Source organism: Ictalurus punctatus, chromosome 4 (genome assembly GCF_001660625.3).
Source record: "Ictalurus punctatus breed USDA103 chromosome 4, Coco_2.0, whole genome shotgun sequence".
NCBI lineage: Eukaryota > Metazoa > Chordata > Actinopteri > Siluriformes > Ictaluridae > Ictalurus > Ictalurus punctatus.
In genome coordinates, this window is record NC_071284.1 from 19,835,870 (window position 1) to 19,862,474 (window position 26,605).

The 26,605-nt window shown below is 39.6% G+C and overlaps 1 long non-coding RNA gene across 5 annotated transcripts; it reads left to right on the forward strand.

Moving 5' to 3' along the window:
- Window positions 1-59: 59 nt before the first annotated feature.
- On the forward strand, window positions 60-7,774 carry LOC108264373 (uncharacterized). 5 transcript variants are annotated; one of them, XR_001812403.3, is made up of 4 exons: window positions 60-2,043; window positions 4,075-4,153; window positions 4,718-4,810; window positions 4,969-7,774. It is a non-coding gene; the product is annotated as an uncharacterized LOC108264373 (long non-coding RNA). The 5 variants fall into 5 exon arrangements; XR_001812402.3 differs by having other exon boundaries at window positions 4,718-4,780; XR_006982395.2 differs by having other exon boundaries at window positions 4,718-7,774.
- Window positions 7,775-26,605: the final 18,831 nt, after the last annotated feature.

Here is a 26,605-nt window from a genome sequence, read left to right on the forward strand (position 1 = left end):
TTACTTTTTCAAAGGCCCTTGTCATTGCTCTTAGTACTTTTCATGAAAGTCCCCATGAAATCAAAATTGAAATTTTGTGGATTTAACTATGAATATGTTAGCCTTAAGGTTATCTTTAAGCTAGCATGCTCCAAAACAATGACAAAATTCACATTTAGAAGATTGTGAGATATACATTCATAGGTGTCGATGTATGTCCCCCCTCCCATATATATATATATATAAAATAATGTGAAACATTTTAACAGACTCAACAAATAACTCATCTTGCTCCAGATCTTAAGTTACAAAAATGGAGCTTAGACACAAGAAATTTGTGTAAAACATATTGACAGCTTCTGTAGGCTGTAAGCAAAAACCTCTCCATAAGCAAATGATAACTTAAAACAGTTAACATGCTCACTCAACAATTATTTAAAATCCAGCCAATAATTTGTCTTGTTCCAGAACTTCAGTTACAGAAACAGAGCTGTAGACACAATAAATTCACATGAAACATATTGAGAGCTTCTATAGGCTATAAGAAACATATTATACACACTAAGTGTGCTCACTTATAATATGCATGGTAGATATTGCGACCCACGATATCCACCAATATGAGAGGTTCCTGAATTTCAATAGATTTTTTGATTGGTTACAATTAACAGAGACTCTCTCGTGTTTTTCGGATCGGGATGGTGCCTATGTATACATTCAAAATTTACAGTTTCTCTCTACTACCAGTATGGATCTTGGCCTTTATAAAACCCAAAATAGACATTGAAAATTGGGCTTTTTAGTCTGTCTGATTTGGTCCAAATTTAACCCAAGATGGATGTCTGTTTTGGACCACATATAGCCTTAATACAGCCATAAAAATAAGATCACATTGCAGCAAGTGGGGAATTATATCTCAGTTAAAGCGTGTGGTATGTTGTGTACATTACACCCAAATTAGTGTTTTTGAACATAATCACTGCTGTTCAAAAACTTAAATATATTTATATAAATATAAATGTTTAAAATATGTCATACAAATAACTTGACGTTACTGCTATTTAATGAAATTTATCTATAAAAATGTATTTTCCCGCTGCTTCCTGAATCACGAAATCATGACTGACACACGCACACACACGATACGAATTTGAAGTGACAGCAGTACAGAACACCAGAGCGACTTGTTGCGACTAAGGGGAAGAGCTGGGGTAATGAAAAAAGGCGGGCGGTTAGATTGAAACCGAGAGTGACAGAGACACACTGGGTATTTTTTAATTCCCAAGTTACAGCCTGTTTAGCATGAAATTCCCTCTTTTTGTTTCACTGGTGGATCCAGGGGTGGAGCCAGAGGGGCACTGAAATCTGATTGGCCCCTGAAGTGGCCCTGTCCTGTCACTCATAGCTGATCCGTGTCAGAGCACTCCAGGAGTCTCCTGCATATTGATAGCAGCTCCCTGACGCCCGCAAATTATATACACTATTCTGGAAATCGATTTTTTTTTTTTTTTTTAGATTGAGCGAGAGAGACCAGAAAATTTCTGATAGTAGACGGGCTCCGGAGAAACCTATAGAGCAAGTGACAGAGAGCGTATCCTGATTGGTGTTTTATTTCTGCTACCTAGACCAATCAGTTTTCTCTGTGGGCGAGCTTTACAGTCGACCTCTCGCAGTTCAGTGTACCAAAAAAGAAAATACAAACGTACGTCACCCCAGACTAGACTAAAGTGTACCCCTCCTTCATAGGAGTCAAAAATAATGACAGTTTTGCTCGCTGCGGTGACTTTTCGATTTAGGTTGGTGGTGTGTGCAGTTAGGTGGGCGCTGGTGAGATGAGATTTCCGTGGGCAAGGGGGAACCTGCTTGGGGAGTGCTGGAGGTTGGGTAAATTGAGGTTTTAGGGGGGTGGCGGATTGGCTCATGATGGGGTGCAGCTTGGGGGGTGCTGGTGGTTGATGAGATGGGGTTTTTGATGGGTTTGCGGTGGTGGTGGAGTACTTCCCTGAATTGAGTTTTTGCAGGGTGGAATGTCTGCTACCTCATCTCATAATGTCCACTTCAATGGTAAGTATCTATTCAACACTTTAACTAATGCCTCAAAGGACGTTAGTGGTGCTGTCACTTAACTTCTCGTTGTCTACTGGCATAAAGTGGGCTTGACGTTGGATATTCGGTATTCGCAGATATGCGGAAATTAAGGGACCGTCTCTAAAGTTACATACGACATTGGTATACACGTTTCTAACTTCAATAGCATTTGAAGAGAATGACTTACAGTCATAAAACCAGCTGTATAGTATTCATCTACGTGTCAGCTATAAAGCATACCTTTTATATTTTTGATATTTATTAAAATAAACTATTAAATAATATGTAAACAATTACCATGTATTTCACTACTGAATGAATTCATACACAAAATATACTACAATTTTAAGCACAATAGCATTTGAAGAGAATGACGTACAGTCACAAAACCAACTGTAAAGTGTTCATGTAGGTGTCAGCTATAAAACACACCTTTTAGATTTTGAAAAAATATTTAACCCTACAATGCATGAACCAAAAAACTTACACGAATGCATAAAGGGGGGTCAAAATGACCCATATTAGAATTAATTGTTTTCTTCACACAAAAAAATCCTATTAATGAAATAATTAAAAGTACTGATGATACACAAATGTTTTAATATTTCAAAGATGTTTATTTGTTTTCTGCATTTTATGTATGTCACCTGGCCACCAGATAACTGCCTTGTCGACTCAACGGACATTTTTCAAAACTGTATGGGGAATTGTGTGGAGAGTGAGAGTGAGTGAGTGAAAGAAAAACTAATTGATTACTGAGCAATTTGATAAGTTTATTATTATCTTTTTTCAGATTGAATGTCACCACTGCATGTGGTTCCATGTGGCATTCAATTCAATTAAATTTTATTTGTAAAGCGCTTTTTAAAATGGTCATTGTCTCAACGCAGCTTTACAGAAATATATAAACACGGGATACAGATTTTAAATGTGTGAATATATCCCAATTGAGCAAGCCTTTCCATGTCAGAGAAGCAGTTCAACAGGGCTCAAAAAGTTGACTGGAAATGCTGTAAATAATGTTGAATTCCTTTGGCTCCCTTCCACAATCTGTCGAAACATGTACATAAATAAATTAAACTGTACACAGTTCCCCATGTACAGTTTTCAAAAACTTGTGCTCAGTTACCAGATATATCAGTTTGTGTAGTTTTTTGGTTTGTACATTGTAGGGCTAAATAACAAAAATCTAAAAGGTGTGCTTTATTGCTGACACCTACAACAACACTTTACAGTTGGTTTTGTGACTGTAAGTCATTCTCTTCAAATGCTATTGAGCTTTAAATTATGGTTAATTTTGTGTATGAGCCCATTCTGTAATGAAAGTCATATACAATTTACATATGATTTAATAGCTTATTTTATTAAATATCAAAAATCTAAAAGGTGTTCATTATAGGTGACACCTAGATGACCACTTTACAGTTCATTGTATAACTGTACGTCATTCCCTTCAAATACTATTGAGCCTTAAATTATGGTATATTTTGTGTATGAGCCCATTCTGTAATGAAATACATGGCAAATTTTACATATGATATAATAGTCTATTCTGTTTAATTAAAAAAATCTAAAAGGTGCGCGTCATACCTAACATCTAGTTGAACACTACAGTTGGTTTTGTGACTGTACGTCATTCCCTTCAAATGCTATTGAAGTTATAACTGTTGTATGTAACTTTTAGATGGTCCCTTTATTTCTGCATATCTGCGAATATCGAACGTCCAACGTCAAGCCAACTTTATGCCGGTTCTTTGTCTAATGTTAGGAAGCTAGTTAGCTAAAACAACACACTAGTTAGTTTATTAGCTAGTTACTGAGGCTAAGCAATGTTGGATGGTAGCTAGCTAGCTAATTAGTTAGGTTTCACACCTTAGGTCATAGTTGCACATTTCAGGGAAGTAAAATATAGCGACTGACACATTAAAACCTATAATGTTTGGTCATGACAATACAGCCACAGTCATTAATTGTTGTAAATAAAGCTAATTTTGTGTCCCATATAAGTGGTAGCTGGGACGTGCACAGAGACTTCAACATGGAGTTCTGACTGGAATGGAATGCAGCAAAGCATTATTGTTAATAGGTGAAGTTCATTTTGAATATTAGCATTTTTGTGTTAACTGCAATGATTGGCAGTGGTAGAAAACATGAAGAGAAAGGATGAAAAAGGCATTCTGTGGTTTCTAAACAAAAAGAAGCCCAGGTTGCCTGTCACTGACAATGACAGCAGTCAGTGTGAGAAGAGGGAGAGAATGAAGGAGGGTCAAGTGCAGCTCCCAGCCCATTTCACCAGATTAGCAAAATTTTGGCACAGCAAGATAAGGGCAACAGGTGAAAATAACTGTATATTCTGTATGTGACACTCAGGTTTACAGTTTAAAACACTGATGGGTGAGATATGAAAAGCCTCTTTCTTGTCATTAATTATTGTCCCCTATAGTGATGAGGTTTAATGGCTCTTATGCTGTGCAGTGCATTTTCATGTTTTCAATATATGGTTCATATGTTCAGGCTTTTCTTCAGATATTTCACCCATGAATATTGTGTGAAAATATTATTGTGTGAAAATACACCCATATTGTGTGAAAATACACATGGATTTTTATAACATTTATTTGGGTTTCTGCTGCAAACTTGGATGGTGCAGCTTCAGATGAAGACAGCCAGAGTGTTAGTGAAGGGGGTCATGATCCACCATCTTCAGAACCAGGTAGTTCTTCTGGCCCAGTAGGACCTGATGGTATGCTACTGTTTTCATACTGCAATTGTAATGAATACAATCAAAATCGTAAACTCTTGGATCAACAATTGGATAGTTACTGCATGTCTTGATGACAGTGGGTTCATGAAAGTCTAAAGCCAGTCACCCTGGTGTTTTTTTCATTTGCTTCTTTCTAGACATTTCCCAGTGAAGAGCAGTTACTTCTGTCCAGACATCAAAGAAGTATTCTGCTCCCCTAGGACAAGCTTTGACTGTAAATGTTTACTCCAAATCCAGAAAGGGCTTGAACTTTAAGGAACATTTAAGAAGGTATACTGTGTCAAAACGCTAGAGCCAGCAGGAAAGAGGTAAAATGTATGTAAAACTTATTAAGTCAATAATTAGACATGATTTTTAAGTCAATAATTAGATTTACATTATACTTGGCCCCTCTCTGTAAAGTGTGGCCGCACTAAGGCCCCTGCTTCTAAAAATGCTAGATCTGACAGTGTTTTGTTTTCATGGATTGAAATTCCTCAAGGATCTGTGGTGGAGTGGTGTGTAGGTCTTTTAATGTTATCTGGCTTTTGCTACTCAAGATATGCTTAGAGAAAATTGTGTGTGTGTGTGTGTGTGTGTGTGTGTGTGTGTGTGTGTGTGTGTGTCTGTAGACTCATCCAGGGCAAGAGGAAAAGAATCTGCCGAAGTTATATCCTGGCTGTTTTCCCTCTGTCTCACATGCCATCATGTCATGCACTGTTTGGGCTGACAGGGGCACGTATTATATTTTCTGCATGACTTTCTGCTTGTTCGGGAAATCCGCAAACAGTTCAGTTGCCATACTCGACATGCATGACTTTACATAGCCTCCGTCAGTAAAAGTTTTCCTTATCTTATAATCTCCAATGAGCCAGCAACACTTGCAGCATTCAGGCTTCCAGTTGCCCTTGTCCGGATTGAAGTTTACGTTGGAGCTTCGTGCACGCCTTCCTTCGGCTTTTGCCCACCGGGTACTTTGTTGCAAAAGCAAAATGTCTCTTAACCCTCTTACCCCTAAGTTCCCACAGTATTATGTCCCACAACCCTATATTCCCCATAGAAACAGCACGCCAACCCTGAGTTCCTGGACCAAAATTGGCCCCAAAATCAACATTTTAATTGTAACATTTTTAGGCCTTGAAATATTTACATTTACATTTACATTTACATTTATTCACTTAGCAGACGCTTTTATCCAAAGCGACTTACAAATGAGAAAAGATACAAGCAAAATAACTGATAATAATTTATTTGTGTAATATTACTTTGAAAATGAAGAAGTTCAGTGTTTTTACTAAACTTAGAGCACAATTCTTAACTAGAGAAATTACGAAAAATGCTCGCTAAAATCCTTATACTCCTTTAGAAGTACCATACGAGCATCAGCATGGTCAATGCCTTTCAATAAATTCAAGTAAATAATAAATAAATAAATAAATAAATGCATTTTAGCGCCAAAAGTCAACTTTCTGGTGATAATCAGACCAGCAGGTAGTGTTTTCACGAATGCACAGAAATGGTCACGTTATGACTCCAAACCCCTGCAGTGTCAGTCGCACTGGTTGATGCTGAAGATGAAGACAAATCAGGGTCTGAATCAGGAGAGTTTGCGTCACTATCAGTTTCGGTTTCGGTTTCAACATTGCCTGAACTTTCACTGCTGTCACTATCTAGAATCCGTGCTCTGGCCTGTGTAACTGTGTATGTTTTCTTTTTTTCACTGTTTTAGATGTACCTGTGTTCACTGTAGGTGTAACTTTAGCTGGAATACGATTAGCTTTTCGCTTTGGCATTTTTAGTTAACTTCTACTATTACACCAATATTCACGCTTGGATCACCTTCATCGTAATGACGGCATAATAACGTAATCATGTCGTGACGTCATGACGTTGTCAACCTTCCAGGTCAAAAAATAATAATTAAATAAGTAAGGAATCATAGCAGAGTAATGTCGCTATACCGGCCTTACAGGGATAACATTTACACTGTAAAGCCACTATATCGGCCTTACGGTGATTTGGCATAGACGACCAAGCCGGTATATCGTCCTTACGGGAATAGATCAAAGACGGGCAAGCCGGTTTTTCGGCCATACAGGGTAAGAGGCTTAACAGTTCCTTTTTTTAAATGATGCAATACATTCTGTGCAAATCAGACACAGCAGAGCACCAGAGCTTTCAATAAAAGCACATGTTTCCGTCCAGTCACTTTGAAATTTTCTATGCTCCTCTGAATTCTTTCTTTTCACCATCTCCACAAACTAGCTAGGTAGTTGCTTGAATCTGAGTGCGAAAGATTATCATAGAAACATAAGTGGTTTGCCATTAATTGGTGTCGCGTCACATGCACACAGTACTGCATACTGTATGTGCACTGGCTCGAACAACTTGAAATATATTGCTGTAAACTGACTTTTCCTTAACTTCTGAAGGCTGCACAACAAAGGAATTGTAATTCACTTTGCATTTTTTTTTTTTTGCAGGAAACTGATCTCTGGTGGTGTGTCTAAATTTTTAACAATCATATGTTGGTGAAGGGTGAGACACCTGGCAAGCCACATGATATTTCTCAAAGAGCCACAGGTTCCCGACCACTGCCCTGGACGGTCTGGCATGTGTCAATAAATGTTTTATTGGTACTTTTGACAATTGTCATATTTTTTGAGTACTTTTTAATAGGGCTGCAACTAATGATTATTTTCATAATCAATTATTTGGCCAATTATTTTTTCCATTAATCGGATGGGGTGGGGCTTTTTTTGTTTATTGAAAATTAAATCCACAAACGGAGTGTTACAAATATAAACTTCAGACTAAAACTTTACACAACTGTTTGTCCAAAACAGAAAAGAATCCAATACACACACACACACACACCAAAATATTCATTATTAATCTATGTAGTTTAATTGGGTGCTTTTTGTGCATCCATAAACATAATGTGTGTGTATATATATATATATATATATATATATATATATATATATATATATATATATATATATATATATATATATATATATATATATATATATATATAGTATTTATGCATTCATTATGTCTATGGATGCACAAAAAAAGCACCTAATTAAACTACAGTCCTGAATGAATAATAAAAACTTTCACTGCACCTTGTGGTTTCTATTACTCACTGCCTTTAGGAATATTATTTTACTTGTGTTTATTTTAATTAGACATTACAGATCTTACTCGCGCTACGCTCCGTATCAGCACATCTACACTGCGCGTGATCAGCAACACGGCCTCGTTACTAACACACACTTCTGTTATAATAAACGACAGAATTTACACTGCAAGCGCACAAATACAGCATATAATGACAATAAACTTCAATTAAACTAAATCTTTTAAGCAGCTTGCACCAGTTTCCCCTGCCACTTACACACAGTGGAGCATTTTGGACATAAACATAAGTTTGTCCTTGTGCATCAGTTTGATTTCCATGGTGTCTAAAATGCACCCCTGCCTTAGAGGACTTGGAGGTTACGCACTTTCTTCCTCAGTCACGTGATGATTTCGCCTCTGTCTGATGGTGACTGAGGTCATGTTGGGAATAAAAGGTAATGCTGACAGAAAGTAAACTGAAGAAAGTCATTATCGGTGACTCTGGGTGCTGGCTAATGCTAGCATGCGTATGACGTCATGTGCCGTCGTGGCTTATACTTCCGGTTAGTTAAAAAAAACCCACTAGTGTTATATTTGAGATGATATTACATTTCTAAAATCCACACACTAGACAATAGTGCAGAATGCATTGTGTAAGTGTATAGTACTTCATTTGGGACACAACTTTAGTATTTATTCTCCGAAGCATGTTTTCAGAACAGAAGTAAAGTAATGAGTAAACATGCCCCGCGCCGCGCGCAGACCAACTAATCGATAATGAGATTCGTTGACAACGATTTTCGTAATCGATTATTATAGATTTTATCGATTAGTTGTTGCAGCTCTACTTTTTAATATTGATATGATTATATAATGATGTAATGAATAATATAATTAATATAATGAGTAATTATATAATAATACAATGAATATAATCTGACGTGTCAATAAATGTTTTATTGGTACTTTTGTCAATTGTCATATTTTGGGTGTAATTATTAATATGATATGATTATATAATAATATAATGAATATAATATATAATCATGAATTCGTGGTTGAAATTAGGTAGAATTCAAGCTGTTGAAACAGAAAACCCGTCTACCCCCAAAATCTATGCCCCCAACCCCCCCACCGTCCTTCATCTGTTCTGGGTAAACAGCAAACAAGTGACAACAGCTCCCAGTGATATGTGTTGGGTCCCTGCTACACTAGTAGCAACATTCCACAATGTTCACAGAACAAGCGGGAACTCAATGTCCTTTTAGTTTTATCTATATCTGTAGTGTCAAGCAATAGATGGACTAAGGCCTTCTCAAGGCGTACAGCAAACCTGTGTAATCTATTGCCTATTAGACATCTGAGATTACTGTGGAACCAAACTTTTAAACATCCACTCACTTAAAAACAAGTAATTTTTAGTCAGTGATCTCATCACCACAAACAACTTGAATTTTATGTTTCTAAATGAAACTTGGTTAGATGACAGCTGTAGTGCAACAGTCCTCAATGAATCGGCCCCTACAAACTTTAATGATATGAGTTCCTGTAGAGCTGTTAGGCGAGGTGTAGGGATAGCTGCAATATTTAAAGATGTCTTTCAATGCAAGCAGATGTCACTTGGTTATGACTCATTTGAGTCTCTTAGTATTATACCATGAACCTATAGTTCATGGATTTTATTCTTAATTATTTATAGGCCACCAAAATATTATTCCACATTTATTGATAATTTTACAGAACTTTTATCAGCAACCTCATCTGAATTTAACTGTTTTATTACTGGAGGGTATTTTAATATCCATGTAGATAATTCTGAAAACAGAACTCCCAAAGAGCTCATATCTGTTTTAAACACTTTTGATCTAACTCAGCACATGAATCTAACTCAGCCACACTCTGGATCTGCTCAATAGTAAGGGTCTAAACATCTCATCTACTGTTATTAAGGATGTGGCTCTATCTGATCATTATTGTGGTTTCTTTGATATATTGATTTCTCCTGTCACAGAAATTAGATCTGTCACAGTCAAAAAGAGATACTTAAATGAGAATACTAGTGTGCAATTTATGAAGGTTACATCTATGACACCAAGTATATCTGTAGACTCTGTTGACGTTCTCCTTGATAATTTTAACTCAAAAGTTAAAAATACTATTAATGACATTGCTCCTGTAAAGGCCAAGAAGGTGACTGGTAAGTGTAAGGCACCTTGGAGTAACACAACAGCAGTACAAAGCATGAAAATAAAATGCAAGAAAGCCGAATGCTTGTGGCGGAAAACAAAACTTGAAGTACATTATAAAATCTATAAAGACAGCCTTCATACTTTCACTGCAGAACTACACACAGCTAGACAGAACAGTAACATCAATAACACACATACTCTTTTTGCTACAATAGAGAAATTAACAAAACCACCAGCTCAGATTCCAAGTTTGCGTCTTTTTTCAAGAAAAAAATTTGACATTAGAATGGCGATCAGCTCGTCCTCATGTTGCACTGAAGTTAGACAGCACCCACCACGACAACTGCACAACTATGTTAATGTGTCTACTTTTGAGGAAATTGATGCCAAAAGGTCTAGTAGAAACAGTATAGCAGTTTAAAACATCAACCTGCTGTATCGACACACTCCCTACATCCTTTTTCAAAAACGTTTTTGTGTTTAGAAAAAGATCTGTTAGACATAGTAAATGCCTCACTCCTCTCAAGCACTTTTCTGAAATCCCTGAAAACTGCAATTGTTAAGCCCCTTCTGAAAAAGAGCAATCTGGAAACACCTTTTTAAACAACTATACAACAATATCAAATCTTTCTTTCATAGGCAAGATCATTTAAAAGGTTGTTTCTAATCAGGTGAAACAATTTCTGGGAATCCCCTGGGATAGGCTTTGTGTAGGATAGACCCTGTGTAGGATAAGTGGTACAGAAAATGGATGGATGATAAATAAATACGATACAAACACTCAGTTTATTTATTTCTTTTTTAAACAATTAGCCGAAGTATAGAAGAAAGATCAATATACAGGTGCATCTCAAAAAATGTGAATATTGTGGAAAAGTTTGTTTTTTTCCTTAATTTAATTAAAATAGTGGAACTTTTCATATATTCTAAATTGATTACACAAAGTGAAATATTTCAAGACTTTTTATGTTTTAATCTTGATGATTATGGTTTACAGCTCATGGAAATCAAAAATCCAGTATTTTAAAATATTAGAATAAAGAAATTATAATTCAGAAATGTCGACCTTCTGAAAAGTATGTTAATTTATGCACTCAATAATTGGTCGGGGCTCCTATTGCACAAATTACTGCATCAATGTGGTGTGGCATGGAGGCAATCAGCCTGTGGCACTGCTGAGGTGTTATGGAAGCCCAGGTTGCTTTGATAGCGGTCTTCAGCTCATCTGTATTGTTGGGTCTGGTGTCTCTCATAGATTCTGTCGCGACGGACCGACAGAGAAGAGAAGAAAGGCGCTCCTTCCCCAACTGCCGCACCGGCAAGAAGCGGACAGCCTCGTGCCAAACACACCAGCAGCCGGAAGGGCCGTCACGGCGGGGCGGGACCGCTGACGCTACGCCGGCCGGCGATTGGGGAGTCAGGCGGGAAAAGTCCACCAATCAGGCAACAGAGGAGGAGGATAAAAGGGCGCGCTTCCGGCCATACAGGGAGAGGAAGACCGACGGTGAAGAAACAGAATCCGTGCGTGCGCTTCAGCGGCCTACAGACGCGCCCACACGGAGTACAACGGTAACCTTGACTCACGCCGACCACTAACCTCGCTCGCTCTCTCCTCTTCTCCCCGAAGGTGCGAGCGCGGACGAGATCACCGGGCGGTGAAAACGCACGCTCCGGTGGATGACGGCACGGGAGGCCCTCGCCTCGGGAACCCAGACACGCCCTCAAAAAGGTCCCGCGACAGCCACACCCCCACGCACTAACACAGACACGCCCCCCTCAAGTCGGACACTTCGCCCTACGCTAGAAATAAAACCCCTCTGATCACTGAAATCTGTCCCTTGTGGATCTGTGCTCCGCCCTCTCCCCGAGCTAACTCCCTACAATTCTTTATGGGGTTCATGTCAGGGGAGTTGGCTGACAAATCAAGCACAGTCATACCACGGTCAGCGAACCAGTTACTAGTAGTTTTGGTGTTTACAAACCAGAAAGATGATGATAGTTCACCCACCTGTTCCCGGTTTGCCTTGTTGTTATGATCCAGAGCAGCAAGCATGGAGGGATGGACCATCACATCATGTCCAAAATGTGTTCTCTTCAGAAGGTTTTTGAGGTACATGGAGTGGTATACCTAAAACAAATTAGAATTTATAATGAAAAAATAAATGAGTGAGTCATTTCACATTATAACAAATGGCAGAACATTAAGGGGGAAACCGACTTATGTATTTAAACATACCTCTAGTGTTGTTGTGTGGATGCACTTCGTCAGATGATCCCAGTCTTTCAAAAGCCGCTTGGCTTTTACAGTCTTCACAAGTGCTTTGTAGGCTTTAGATCCTGGCTTTAACCAAAGCTTGCTTCTGTAACTCGTCTCATCAAGGGGCTCATGAGCATATCAGTGATAGTGCCTGTTCCCTGGTCGGTCGTGTCGGTTAGTAACATGGTGTATTACTGATACCCACATCTCTTTCAACACCTCAGCATCAGCCTCACAAGTTTGTGCCCTCCACCACAAATGATTTATAATGGATGGAATCCACTCTTCCAAGCCTTCACATTTCCTCCTCTTATATGCAATGGACAGTTTTTTTGACACTCCTTTAGCCACATGCCAGGGATCAAATTCATGGTGTTTTTCTGGATGACAGACCCTCACTTCCTTAACAATTCGTGGATGTCTGTCAGTAGAGATGGTAGAGACCTTCACTCATTTTTTCAATGGTTTTAACAGCTTCCTTAAAACCTTTAGATTTCTGTGGTATTAGAGCTTGAAACTTGGGTGCAGCTTATTGTTGTGAAGTCCACAACCTTTTGACTCTGCACATCTAAATAAAAAAAGAGTACACGCAGTATTTGCCTGAGTGGCCTAGAGAGTCACACCGGCCATCTCCACAGAGCACAACTGTGCTTTCCCGTAATTTCATAGTAGATAACTCTGCTCTTTGATCCATGTTTTTTCAATAACAGGAAACACAAACTTCTTCCTCAGTGTTCTGTATATGTCTTCACTTATTGTTTTGAGGTTTATGTTACTAGAAAATTGTTCAAATTTATCAAAATGGATGCCACTAAAGATCCTTCATTTTGCAGCTCCTTCATATTTTCCCTGGCAATCAAAGAGCCACACTTTAAAACATACTGAAGCAATTGTTTTAACTGTTCCTCGAAAACTAGAAAAAGCCTGTCTTCTTTCTTGGTGTTAGTTGATGCTTGTGATTCCAGGGTGTTTTGAGAGGGTGCAGATGAACTTGCATTGTATTCCAGATCAGATTTTCTGTACTGTGGCTGACTCTAGTGGCTAATTTCATCATCTGAGAAGAATAGATCCTGGGACTGACTGTCTTTCTTTACTTGTTTATACAAATAAATTCCATGTTCACTTGTGTAAACATGGTCCATAAATTACCGGATACTGCACATCTGCTGGCTACTGTACAGCTGCATCCGATGTGTATAAATCCGTCTGACTAGCTGCATCGGTCTTACTTGGAGAACACTGTACACTTATGGATTGTTGTACTAACTGTACTGGTGGATTGTCAGGCTCCTCCATGTGCAGGGTCATGACTGTTGGTTTGCCTTCAGATTCAGAAACAGCAAGAGCAGGTTGTTTACATCCTAGCAGGAGTGGTCCCCTGTCTTTGCCGTTTCTTAGTGCGGTTCGCACTCGATATCCGATGACATTTTTTGTAGGCACAGCATTTGGCTCAACATTCATCTTCCTTCTTGCTTGCATCTTCTTCTTTGTCTTCTTATTCTTCAGGTATCGTAAGTGGCATTATTAGCAATGTTCCACCAGGTCTGTTTGCTTCCTGAGGATTGTCCTCTCCTGAGATTTATCTGACAGAATATGGAGAGAATCAAACCCCTATCAGTGTAAGTCCTGCCATTTGGCACCACGTGTAGTCCGTGCTGTGCCAGCTACACCATGCAGAACCATGTCATCAATCATAGCCAGCGAGAGGATGATGTGAGGTTCTCAATAGAGAGAGAACATTTATGTCGATAATTGTTTGCATAGCCTCTCTTCACCAGACCAAGCCAGAAATCTGATAAATAAGCTGAGGGAGATCCTGTCATCCAGTGGGTTTGAACTCGGCCAATGGCTTGCTCAAGACAGTAGATTGCCCTGAATCAGCTCTTGGACTCAGCTGGCACTGAGATTACTGTGGCTGGTACCACTTGAAAGCCATGAAGATGTCTTTGGAATTGCCTATTAAAATAGGTATAATGTACTGTGAAATGCCTCAGTAGGGATCATTGTAGCTAGCTCACTTAACAGGGCATGCTTCTGAGTAGCTTATGTTTTCCATGGATGTAAGCCACAGCCATTAGCACGACATTAGCAGTAGGCCTGTCTTGATAATTACATTATCAACTTATACGATATATGGACATGACCTTAATAATTTTTACCGACCTTGATATTGCCCATTGTGTTTACATGTGTGTTTGTTTACATAAGAATGTCACCAATATTTTACATATTTGTGTTGCTTCTATATTCTCGTCTGCTGTAGGGTTGTCAAATTAAAATGCAAACTTTGAATATTTGTTGAATTTAAGATAAAGATGCACACTTGAACGCAAAAACTGTGTATTCCGAACTAAGATGTGTAGCACTAGTATTTTAATTAAAACAGCCTGTTCAAAAATGGCATACAAGATATTAACATTGTATTAACAAATGAGAACTCAGGGACTGACCCTCTTAAGCTGCGTGAGCTGAAGCTGAACAGTGAACACCGGTAAACTGAAACACTTTACTAATGACTTAATTCCATCCATCTTCTACCGCTTACTCCTTCTTCAGGGTCACAGGGGAACCTGGAGCATATCCCAGGGAGCATCGGGCACAAGGTGGGGTACACCCTGGACAGGGTGCCAGTCCATCGCAGGGCACAATCACATACACACTCACACACCCATTCATACACTACGGACACTTTAGACACGCCAATCGGCCTAGCATGCATGTCTTTGGACTGGGGGAGGAAACCGGAGTACCCGGAGGAAACCCCCGCAGCACAGGGAGAAGAACATGCAAACTCCGCACACACGGCCCCGGCGGGAATTGAACCCCAGACCCTGGAAGTGTGAGGTGAACGTGCTAACCACTAAGACTAGAACTGGCCTAAGAGCCTTTTGATTTTTATAATTGTACACACTTTATATTAAAAAGAAATAATAAATAATAAAAGACTTTGTTCATAGACAGGTTTGTTCTTTGCAATAAACAATATAACACAGTGCTGTTTAGTTTGTATTTATTTGTTATGCCTTCTTGTGAACTGTTGATTTAAAAATCAGGTGTTCACTAGTATTTTTCCCTAACTAAAATAATGTCTCTAGAATTCAAATATAATAAAAATTTTGGAATAATTTCAAATTCTAATTAAAATTTTATTTGTCTCATGCACACACACAATCATATACTGTACGACGTGTAGTGAAATGCTTTTTACGATTGTACGTGACTAGGGTTGAAGCGGTATACCGGTATACCATGGTATGAAAATTGGATGGAGAATCTCACCTGCGCATCTCCTTTACTCCTCGACTGTGTCACTGTGTCTCTCTCTCTCTCTCTCTCTCTCTCTCTCTCTCACACACTCACTCTCTCACACACACACACACACACACAAAAGACATGACATTCACTTTCTGGAGTTAACATTGTGTCTGTCTCCAGGACCACTCATGCAGCGTGATAGTCTGTTCAATCACCACTGACGATCTTAGTGGGAACCAGCTCCTCTTCAATGAATACACTGCCACTAGAGTGGATTGTTCTGTTTGCAGCTTGCAGAAAATCTAGGCCCAAAAGAACAGAGTCTCATATCGGAGCCACAAGAACTTCCCATTCTGCAATCCAGGTACCAATTTAACTTTTAGTCGACCCTTGATGCTCATGTCTTTCTCTGATTCATTATGGAGGCATGTATGTGTTAAAGCATTCTGCTTATTTAAGGGAAACTGCTGATACAAGGTTTCTGAGATAACTGTTGCTTCAGCTCTTGTGTCTACAAGCCACAAACTACAAGAGAAGATTAACCAAGCGGACTGGCATAAAGCTGGCTTGACGTTGGATGTTTGGTATTCGCAGATATGCACAAATTAAGGGACCGTCTCTAAAGTTACATACGACATTGGTATACACGTTTCTAACTTCAATAGCATTTGAATGGAATAACTTAGTCATAAAACCGATTGTATAGTATTCATCTAAGTGTCAGCTATAAAGCACACCTTTTAGATTTTTGATATTTAATTAAATAAACTGTCAAATCATATCTAAACATTTTGATGTTTTTATACCATATGGACATATACCCAAAATATACCGTAGTTTAAAGCTCAATAGCATTTGAAGAGAATGACTTACAGTCACCAAACTAACTGGTAAGTGTTCCTGTAGGTGTCAGGTATGATGCAGACCTTTTAGATTTTTGATAAAAAGGTGTGCGTTATAGCTGGCACCTAGATGAACACTTTACAGTTGGTTTTATGACCAAGTAATTTCCTTCAAATGCAGAAAAATTCAAGTATTGTTATTGCAATATGTTTTTATTTAATTTATGTAAGTCAGCGTGCCATTTTGCCTTGAGGACATTTGGCACTATTATACTTCCATAACAGTGCACTCACCGACAGTGTGACATTCATGAACACATACAGCTGATAAGCGGTCTTGCTCCGGCACTAAACAGCAGTTTTCCGACGTATGATGAGCATGCGAGCTACCTCTAAAACAACAACTGACTTTGCAAACGTAACTTCATGCTCTATACTAAGGAGTGCATAACTGAACAGACAATAAATGACAAGAACACAGTAGAGGTAGCTAAGGGACTTAAAGAGCCAGGTTACTACAATATTCACTAATGACATATTTCAACAAGAATATAAAGATACATAACAAATGACATACTGAGTACTGATTTCTGCTACAAAAAATCCAACTGTAACATTATGAAAAAAGTGTTTGTTTGCATTCAAACAAATATGAAGTATTTCAGTAAGAAATATACTTTTGGCAGCTACCTCGCGCCACGACATATCACGGCGGTTTGTTTACATCTCCATGGTGTAGAGAGAGAGAGAGAGTGTGAGAGGGAGAGAGAGAGAGTGCATGCGTGCTGTGCCAAGTGATTATAAAATCGGTAAAAGGCCAATTGGATAGAAACAGGCCTTTACGCACTTTCACTTTGTCAATAACAAAAATGCACAAAAAGTGGATGGGAACTTGGCAAATGATAACAAGAACTCAATATCCATTCTCTTCTATCTTCCATAATACTCTTTGGTGTTTACACATGTTATCAAAACAGCTTTCTGTGCTATAGCACCACCAGTCTCACCCTTTGTTGCAACAGTAGCCACTCCAGGTGTGTGATCTAAAGCTCAAATCTAATTGGATTGCCCATTTCGTTTTGGAGAGACAGGAAAGAAATCGACACACCTGTCCAAAAAAATGTCTTTGCTTTGTCACGCCGTGAATAATCATACCCGGTGTGAATAGCTCCATGGGAATCTATTGTTTCAATTCAAGAGCATCATCATGTCAAACATTCGTGTAGCTTAATCGTGCTCAGTGTGAAATTAACTTTTGATTAGCCAGGTTAGGAGGTAGCTAGAGAAACTTCACCAAGGCAAGGCTGCAGGCCCTGATTGGCCCTGATAGTCCAAGGGCCCTAAAGTCCTGTGCTACTGTCTGGTATCCTACAATACATATTTAACCTCAGCGTAATGCAAGAAAGGATACCGGTGCTATGGAAAACAGCTTGTTTAGTGCGGGTACCTAAGAAAGCCACTCCATCTGACCACAATGACTTTTGACCAGTTGCCCTAATGTCACAGGTCATGAAGGTACTAGAGAGACTAGTTCTGGCACACCTTGGACCACAGGTAAAGCATGCTCTAGATCCTCTTCAGTTTGTTTATCAGCCTCCTGTGGGTGTGGATGATGCTGTCATCTACCTACTGTAGTGCACCCACACTCATCTGGATTATAGAAGTGAAATCATGAGAGTGATTTGTGAGAATCATGTTTTTTGTTCCAGTGTCTTTAATACCATACAACCACTTCTCCTGAGTGAGAAGCTGCTCAGAATGGGTGTCAGCATCTACTGTCTGACTATCTGTCAGATAGGCCCCAGTTTGTGCAACTGGGGAGCTCCCTGTCTGATGTGGTGTTAGCAGCACAAGATGTTTTGTAATGTTGAGGAGAAATCAGGATTAAAAGAAAGTGGTGAAGAAGAAGAGAGAGAGGTATGTATTTTAAGATATGTCTTCATGTCTCTCCAGGCCCGGAGTGTGTTAAATATTGTATAATGTTCTGAGATGCCGTTTAACTTTGTAAAGCTCTTAATCAATGGTAGAAATCTAATTGGTAGCAGAGAACAAATTGCTGCTTCCATATTATACCAAATAGAATTTGTCCTTTCACTGCACCAACTAATCATATTTTTTCTCTGAGCTGCCCAATAATACAATTGAAGATTTGGCAGGGCAATCTCAGCCTTGTCCCTTGGCTTCATTATTTTGGAGAATTTTATCTGTGGCATTTTATTACTCCATATAAATTTTGAAAAGGGTTTATTAAAGTTTTTGAAAAATGAATGTGGGTAAATAACTAGGTATGTATTGAAATAACTATAACATCTTGGGAAGTATGTTAATTTTTATTATATTTATTCTCCCTAGAAATGAGATGGGGGGTTTTCAAATGAATTTTTATTGTTTCTATAAGAGGGAGATAATTATTGCTTATAAGATCACAGAGCAAAGCTGTGACAAAAATGTCAAGATACCTGAAGCCATTCTCAATTTGAAAGGGGGGATATTAATTTAAATATCTCCTCCTTAGAGCACTTAAAAGGTAATGCTATGGATTTTGAAAAGTTTATTTTATAGACAACTACAATGAGAAATGCATTCCAGTAGCACAGGATTTGAATAGTCAGGTATAGACATGAATGTTATTTCATCAGTGTATAGTGATGGTCAATGATCTTCTCCTCCTACTGAAATTCCATAGAAGTTTTTGTTCTGTCTAATAAGTTCTGCCAAGGATTCAGTGACGAGCGAAGAGCAAAGGTGAAAGAGGGCAACCCTGCCTTGTACCTCTCCCTATGTGGAATGGAGATGAGGTGAGCTCATTTGTAACAACTGTGGCCTTAGGGTTACAGTAAAGCAACTCAACCCACCTGATAAAATGGTCTACGTCTACGTATGTTTCATGATTTCACAAATCCTGTCTGGTCTGGTTTAACTATCTGAGGTAGTATATTCTCCAAGATATGCGCTAGACCTTTTGGCAATATTTTAGAGTCTGTGTTAAGTAGACTTATTGGCCTATATGATGCACAGTCACGAGAGTATTTGCCTTCTTATGAATCAGGAAAATAGCCGCAGTTAGCCACATGTCTCAGGTATTGTACCTAGCTCTAGAGGAGCTTGAAAAGCAGGCATTAAATATGAGGGAGCTCAGGCCAAAATAGCTTACAAAATTCCGGGGAAAACCATCAGGTCCTGGTGACTTAATAGATGGCATTGATTGTATTGCTGCTATGATCTCTTCTGGAGTTATAGATGAGTTAAGGTAATCTCTATCCTCATCTGATATAGCTGGGAGAGAAATGTTATTAAAAAAGTTTCAAATTCTGATTGTGAAGCACTGTTTTGAGAACAAAGCAATCATCCTATTATGATTCATAATGTGATCGACACGTGTCATTTATAAGTTCAGGTTCATACGTAGTGGTACCATCCAACATCTTTAGAGACTTAATTGCCCTCTCAGAATGATTTTTTATCTGATGTGCTAATACTTTACTAAATTTGTTGGCATGCTCATAATTTTGCTTGGAAAGAAACAGTCATTTCTGTGGCCCTGTGTGAACGGTGTTTGCATGTTCTTCCCGTGCTGTGGGGCTTTCCTCTGGGTGCTCCGGTTTCCTCCCCCAGTCCAAAGACTGATTGGCTGATTGGCATGTCCAAATTGTCCGTAGAGTATGAATGGGTGTGTGTGTGAGTGTGTCCTGTGATGGATTGGCACCTCGTCCAGGGTGTCTCCCGCCTTGTGCCCCACTCTCCATGGGCTAGGCTCCAGGTTCCCTGAGGCGCAGTAGGATAAGCGGTATAGAAAATGAATGGATGGATGGATGATATCAATGATTGAGTTCGGCCCTTGCATGGCATAAAGCGGACCAATTTGCTTGGTTGGGAGTTGTACTATGTAAGCATTCTAGTCTTTTAACCTCCGTTCTCTCTCATCTCTCTCATAATTTTGGTTCTGTTAGCAGAGTTTTAACGAATTCAGTTTCCACACTTTGCTCCTTGCAGAAACTGGAACATGATCTGAGATGGCAATTAAGCCAATACAAGAAACAATGATAGAAAATATTTAGCATGATATAGCGTAACCACATCAACCATTCTGAACATATTAAAATGAGTATGTGGTATGAGGTCCCAGGAAAGTTCAGGCTACTTTCCTCCTAATATGACTGAGGTCAAAGGTAGGTGATAAGAATCCCTTTGTCACTTAGCTTGCAAAGTCTCTATGAACTCCTTCACTGTGGTGTGGGTATTGAAAACCACAAACGTCTTACGATCGACTAGAATCCTCCTCACTGCATCAAATTCCTGACGTTTCCTTGTCACTTCCACTGAGAGATCTTGATAGAAGCACAGCTTCCACGTGAACAATCTGCCGTTTTTTCATTGCTGCCTGTAGGATGTGTTCTCTGTGGTGGGTCATTAACTCCTGGAGTAGGTGCAAGCAATCGGTGTGCTCTTTGAGTTTCGAAATTGAGGTCAGAAGGGAGCCTGAGCCATTTTGGTATAATTTCTCTCAGAAACTGAGCGAGCAAAGTAGATCCCTCAACTTTTTCATGTAGACAGACAATTTCCAGATTCTTGCGTCTTCTACGGTTTTGCAAGTCTTCAAATATGGCTTGAAGCTGGGCCACCGTTTTAGCCAATATAGAATGCTCACTCTCGCGGGCAGAGCGTCTTAAGCATCAGAGATTCTGTCTTCAGCTTCCATTAACAATGATTTGCTCACAGAAACTCTTTGTGATAAAGTCTCATGCACTGCAGAAACAGAGGTTGATATAGCATCGAGACAATTTTCAATAGTGTCAAAACGACCCTCACTGTTCCCCAATCGAGCATTAAGTACTTGTAATTCGTTCAAAATTGGGTTAGTTTTTTCCATGAATGATGAGGATGTTTCTGCTGATGCAGGTTGTTTCTTCTTTTTCAGTGTTCACGAATTTGTGAAAAATAGAAAATCCTTTGGCTCCTGAGTCTCGGACATGTTAGCTACATGTCAAATGCAAGGTTCTTTGATTTAAACCAAAAGAAGCCATTTTTGAAAAATCCAGAGTGGAGCTAGGATTTAAGAGACCATCTTCTCAAGCATCCATGAGCATTCATACAAGGTTCGTACAAGGTTCCTGAAGTGCTTGAATACTGGAAAACCTTGAAAATAGTGGCGCTTTACAGTGCTTTAATGATAAAAAGTCAATAAATATGAAATCGCTAAATAACTTAATTTATAACTTTATTTTCGATAGAACACAAATACAATCCAAGCACGAGGTCCTGCTTTCCCACTGCAGGTACTCCTCTCTCTGTGGCTACTCTGTTCAGTGAGTGGCAGAGAGAAAGAGACAAAACAACTCCAATTATCTATAAAGCCCACATTGTTTTGGGAGCATAACCTGGACATCCAGCAGTTCAGCAACCATAACCTGCTGTAAGCTACATCGTCACGCCGTATTGGGATAGGGCCAGAGCATATTACTGCATTGGACATGGCCTTCGCCAATTTACACACCTCTGCAACGTTACTCTTAGTAAACTCTGAATGAAGAAGGTGTATATCATTAGCTCCTGCATGAATAACTATCTTTGAAAACCTGTGCTTGCCTAAGACCCTAAGATTACCTGCTATGTCCGGCACCCTGGCTCCCGGTATACACCTAACTAAAGCTGCTGTAGATGTGTAACCAGCAGAATCATTGGACTCTTTGAAGTCCTGAATGCATGAACATCAAAGGTGAACTGTCCTGTATTGACCATTTGATTCTAAGTGCTAACCACATAATTATTCCCCATGCAGCCAGAAAATCGACTTTGTTGTTGGCCCATGAGGGGCATCAGGGTATCGCTGAGATGAAACAACATCTTTGTACAAAGGTGGTGGCCAGGTATTGATAAGGATGTAGGGCACTTAGTCAGATCCTACACTGCATGCCAGTTGAATAGTGCACCTCCAACACCTGTCTCAATGACATGCACTGAACTGCCAGAAAAACCATGGCAAACTGTTGCCACTGATGTGTGGTGTCCATTTCCATCAAGTGAGCATCTACTTGTGAATGCTGCATCGCTGCAAGCAACAGCAGATGTTTGACACAGATTTTTGCCACACATTATTTTGTCTTATTTTGTCTTCATAATTTGATGTTTATCTCCCTCCACACTTGACTAGGAAATGTCATATCACAGCAAACCAGTGACTCCATTTCCCAGGATGCACCACCAACAACAAACATGGCCGAAGAGGACTACACTTCCCACACACGCTCACCTTCTTTGGAGTTCTAATCACACACACCTGTTACCAATCTTACACGCACTCACTCCACAGTATATAGAGATTGTTTCAATACTGTGACTTTGCAAAGTATTACGCTCAGTTGCCATAGTCTCTGCTGTGTACCAAGCCTTTATTCCTAGCTTTCTTTCATCGTTTTGATCTGGTTCTCATCCTCGTTATTTGAGTCTTGTCTGAGTCTTGTTTGCTGATCGCCTGACCATTTGCCTGTTTTGACCACGCTATTGTGTCATGGTTTGGATTTGTCTGCCTATATCTCCTATCATAAAACTCTTATCTGCATTTGCATCCATCCTCAACCTCCATTACCCTCCTTATGTGACAGGAAGGAGTAAAAGATCCTGCCTCCCTTTCCCCTATACTTAAAAATCAGTCATTGTTTTAAAAGCATGTGTTATGTAGAGTACAACAGTAATTCAACAGAATAAAAAACCCAATAATCATTAAACATAATCAACTACAAAATTACATAAAATCAATTTCCCAGAAATGATTACAATAATAATTAAACATCAATTAAAATTAATTAATAGCAAATCAATATGATCAATTACAATCAGTAGGAAAAATATAAAGACTTAGCCTCTATTTCTTTTAGATGCTGTTCCAGCAATATAATTATGTTATTCTTTAACCCAGAAAGTTTACGTATCGTAGCAGGTCACTCTTGGGGAGAGGTTAGGCTAGCACTTATACCCAGGGTATGGGTCATCACACTTCTTCTTCATCCTCACTTGAAGAACTGGAATCTGTATCCTCTTGTAGTTGTTCTGGGACCCAGTCTGCCTTAGGGGGTCAGTCTTGGTAAGGATCGTAGGGATCTACTGCCAGTTCATTGTCCTTATTCATTGTCCTTATTCATCAAGTAGTATAGACTCAAAACCTGACTTTACCTCATCCCTAGCTTTGAACTCATTGGGTATACCTCTTGGTTGTCCTATAGAATCTATGTACACTTTATGTACACTTTAGGGGGTAGGCCCTTTTCACTCTGTGCCGTTTCAGCAAGTTGTTCAGGATCCCAATTCATCATAGTGACTGAATCATTTGCACCCTAGCACATATTCCTGTCCACCCTTTAGGTAATGTGACACTTTCCTCCACAAAGCCATAAGAAATCTGCTACTGCTACTGTCTGCTCTATATATTGAGGTATTAACAGAAATGCCAAAGTTTGTGCAGTTTTGTAGCGTTATTATCATTATATTCTCTGGCACGTTCATGTTATAAAGCTTATTTTATGACATCTATCTGCCCAAAAGAGTCATTACCTAGGTGCCATATCACAGCGAAATTACCCTGAAAGTTGTCTAAATCACGGTCACCTTGTGACTCATTAAAACATTCCTGCTCAAGTGTGTAATCTATTTCATATCCTGAAGGAGTCTCTCTTTTCTTAATTTCTATTCACACAGAGTCGGCACCAGTCTCCCTATTCTGACGAATTGTAGTATTTATGAAACTCTGAGTGTCCTAGGAAGGATAGACATTCAGCAGGACAGGAAGGTCTTTCAGATTTGTTCATATGGCAAAACTGTTGATTGAATTCGGCACATTGTCTGTAGTCATACTGATTTGGCACTACTATGAATCATTTCTGAGGTGATGCCGTACATAATGTTGGCTCGAATTTAGCCTATTACCCAAAAACATTTAAAATTCAACTTAGAAGCCAATACTCACATCTACCTCTGAGACCAGTTGGAGATAGAAAAAATACACCAGCCGTGAGTGAGAAGAAGCAAGGGTCCAGCTTTATTGTTCCATTCCACCACACGAGATCCACACCGATGAGAATTCTCAGAAGTGATCCCCCATACCCTGAGCCTAAGCTCCAGTATTTATACTGTATTTACACACTAGATAACCCATAGGTTTCCAGAAAAGGCCTATTTCACTTACCCATAGAATTGAAACCCGGGGTTTTATTTTACACATAAAATCAGAACTCAGGCATTTCCAACAACCCAGGAAACAAAAACCCAGTGTCTCTATTTACCTAGGTTTTCAAAAACCAGGGTTCTCTTTTACCTAGGTCTTCAAAAACCAGGGTTCTCCCTTACCCAGGTCTTCAGAAACCATGATTCCCATTTCCCTAGGTAGTAAAAATGACGTAAGCAAGACGACTAAACAACCGGGAGGGACCTTGGTCTTATCGTTATCTCGAGGGGGGGGGCAGCCACCCTTATAACTGGCTTTCTTCATGGTTCTCTAAAAATTAAGGCTTTCCTTGCGAGACGAGAATCTTCACCATCTGAATCATGAGTAAGTTATATTTTCCTTTTTTTTCCCGTACTTCTCATTTATAATTTATTTTCATATTTGCACTATATTTCTTATTTTATATATATTTATACTACTTAAAAAGCGGTTTACTGTACTTCCAACTTCTTAATATCATTACAGTTCTACTGTCCTGCATATCCTACTATTCTGTTTTTTATAGAGTTTCTCTATCACTATAAGATATTATTAAAGTTATTCGTGTGTGTTTATGTATGTTGTGTCTTGACTGTACGAGTGTGTGTGTGGGTGTGTGTTTTTAGCACTCCTCAGCTCGTACACTTCTTTTTGACTTTTTTCCTATTACTGCTCTTAAATTGCTCGTAATTCCAATCCGCCTAATCCCGCTTCTATGTGTCTAGGTGCCGGTGCCCGTCGTCAGTCCCCTCTCTCTCCGTTACTGGACCTGGATCAGGGTTTGGACCTGGATCTGGATACTCATTACCAGCTTGTGCATCTCACTGCTGATATCATGATGCTACTTAACTATCTTCGCAGCAACCCCCCTCAGAATGGAGATCCAGGGTTCCCCCCTCTTCTTCGGTACAGAATCTGCCCCACGAACGTGCGTGTTGACGCTTCTACACAGTCAGACCCAGAACCCCCCTCCAGCTTCCAATCCGAGGATGATGATGTTGTCTTCTCTGATCCGGGCCCCGACCACCCATCCCTCTTCTCACCCACCAGTCCCGACTCTCAGTGGTCCGCTCACTTCACCCCCCCTGATTTCCCCATGTCCCCGGGACGCACCCCATTTTCCTCCCCCTCTTACTTTCCTCCAGACTACGCACCCACCCGTCCTGTGAATTACCAATAAAATTACATTTTTACTCATACTCAATCTCCCTCGTGTTTATTTCATGTCATTTTTATCCACAACAATAAACAATTGTCCATTCTTGAATTCTCTGCTGTGTACATTACCCACTTGTACCAACCATTGCTCTGTACTGTTTTTAACAGTCTCTCTTTCTTTGTGCCTTGCGGAACAGAAGCTAGTGTTACTGCACTGGGATCCAAAGTTGACCCTTCTTTTAAAATTTTTAGTTCACCAATTAGTCTGTTGCCCATCTGTGTGTTAGTCTGCCTGGGGACTATTCAATGCCTGTGAAATCAACTGAAGGGAACCCTGCTTGGGGACTGGTGGAAGGGCCTGGGTCTGTGGGAGGTGTTGCAATAAGTTGATCAATATCAAACTCAACACTGCTATCGGGCTCACACTCCTGATCGGTAGGGGTTGGTTCATCTCCGTCCCCCTCTGCATGCATAGCAGGTTCAGAACCAGGCAGAACAATTAGATCAGCGTGTCTCTCAGGTTCTGCTGGGGAAGGTCCTGGTTTCTCTCCTCCTTCTCCATAACTTGGGCCTGCCTCTGGTTCTCTTTCTCCTTCATCTAAGCCTTCTCCCGCCTCTTCCCGACTTTCCTCTGAAGTGTCAGCTGCTAGACCTCTTCATCAGCAACCTGAACTTTTCGTCTCCTACGTCTTAGTCCAGGTATTCTGGTACAATGGTTCAAATGATACCAAGCTGTCATACCTTCCACTTGTTCTGCTGTTGATGTTGCTC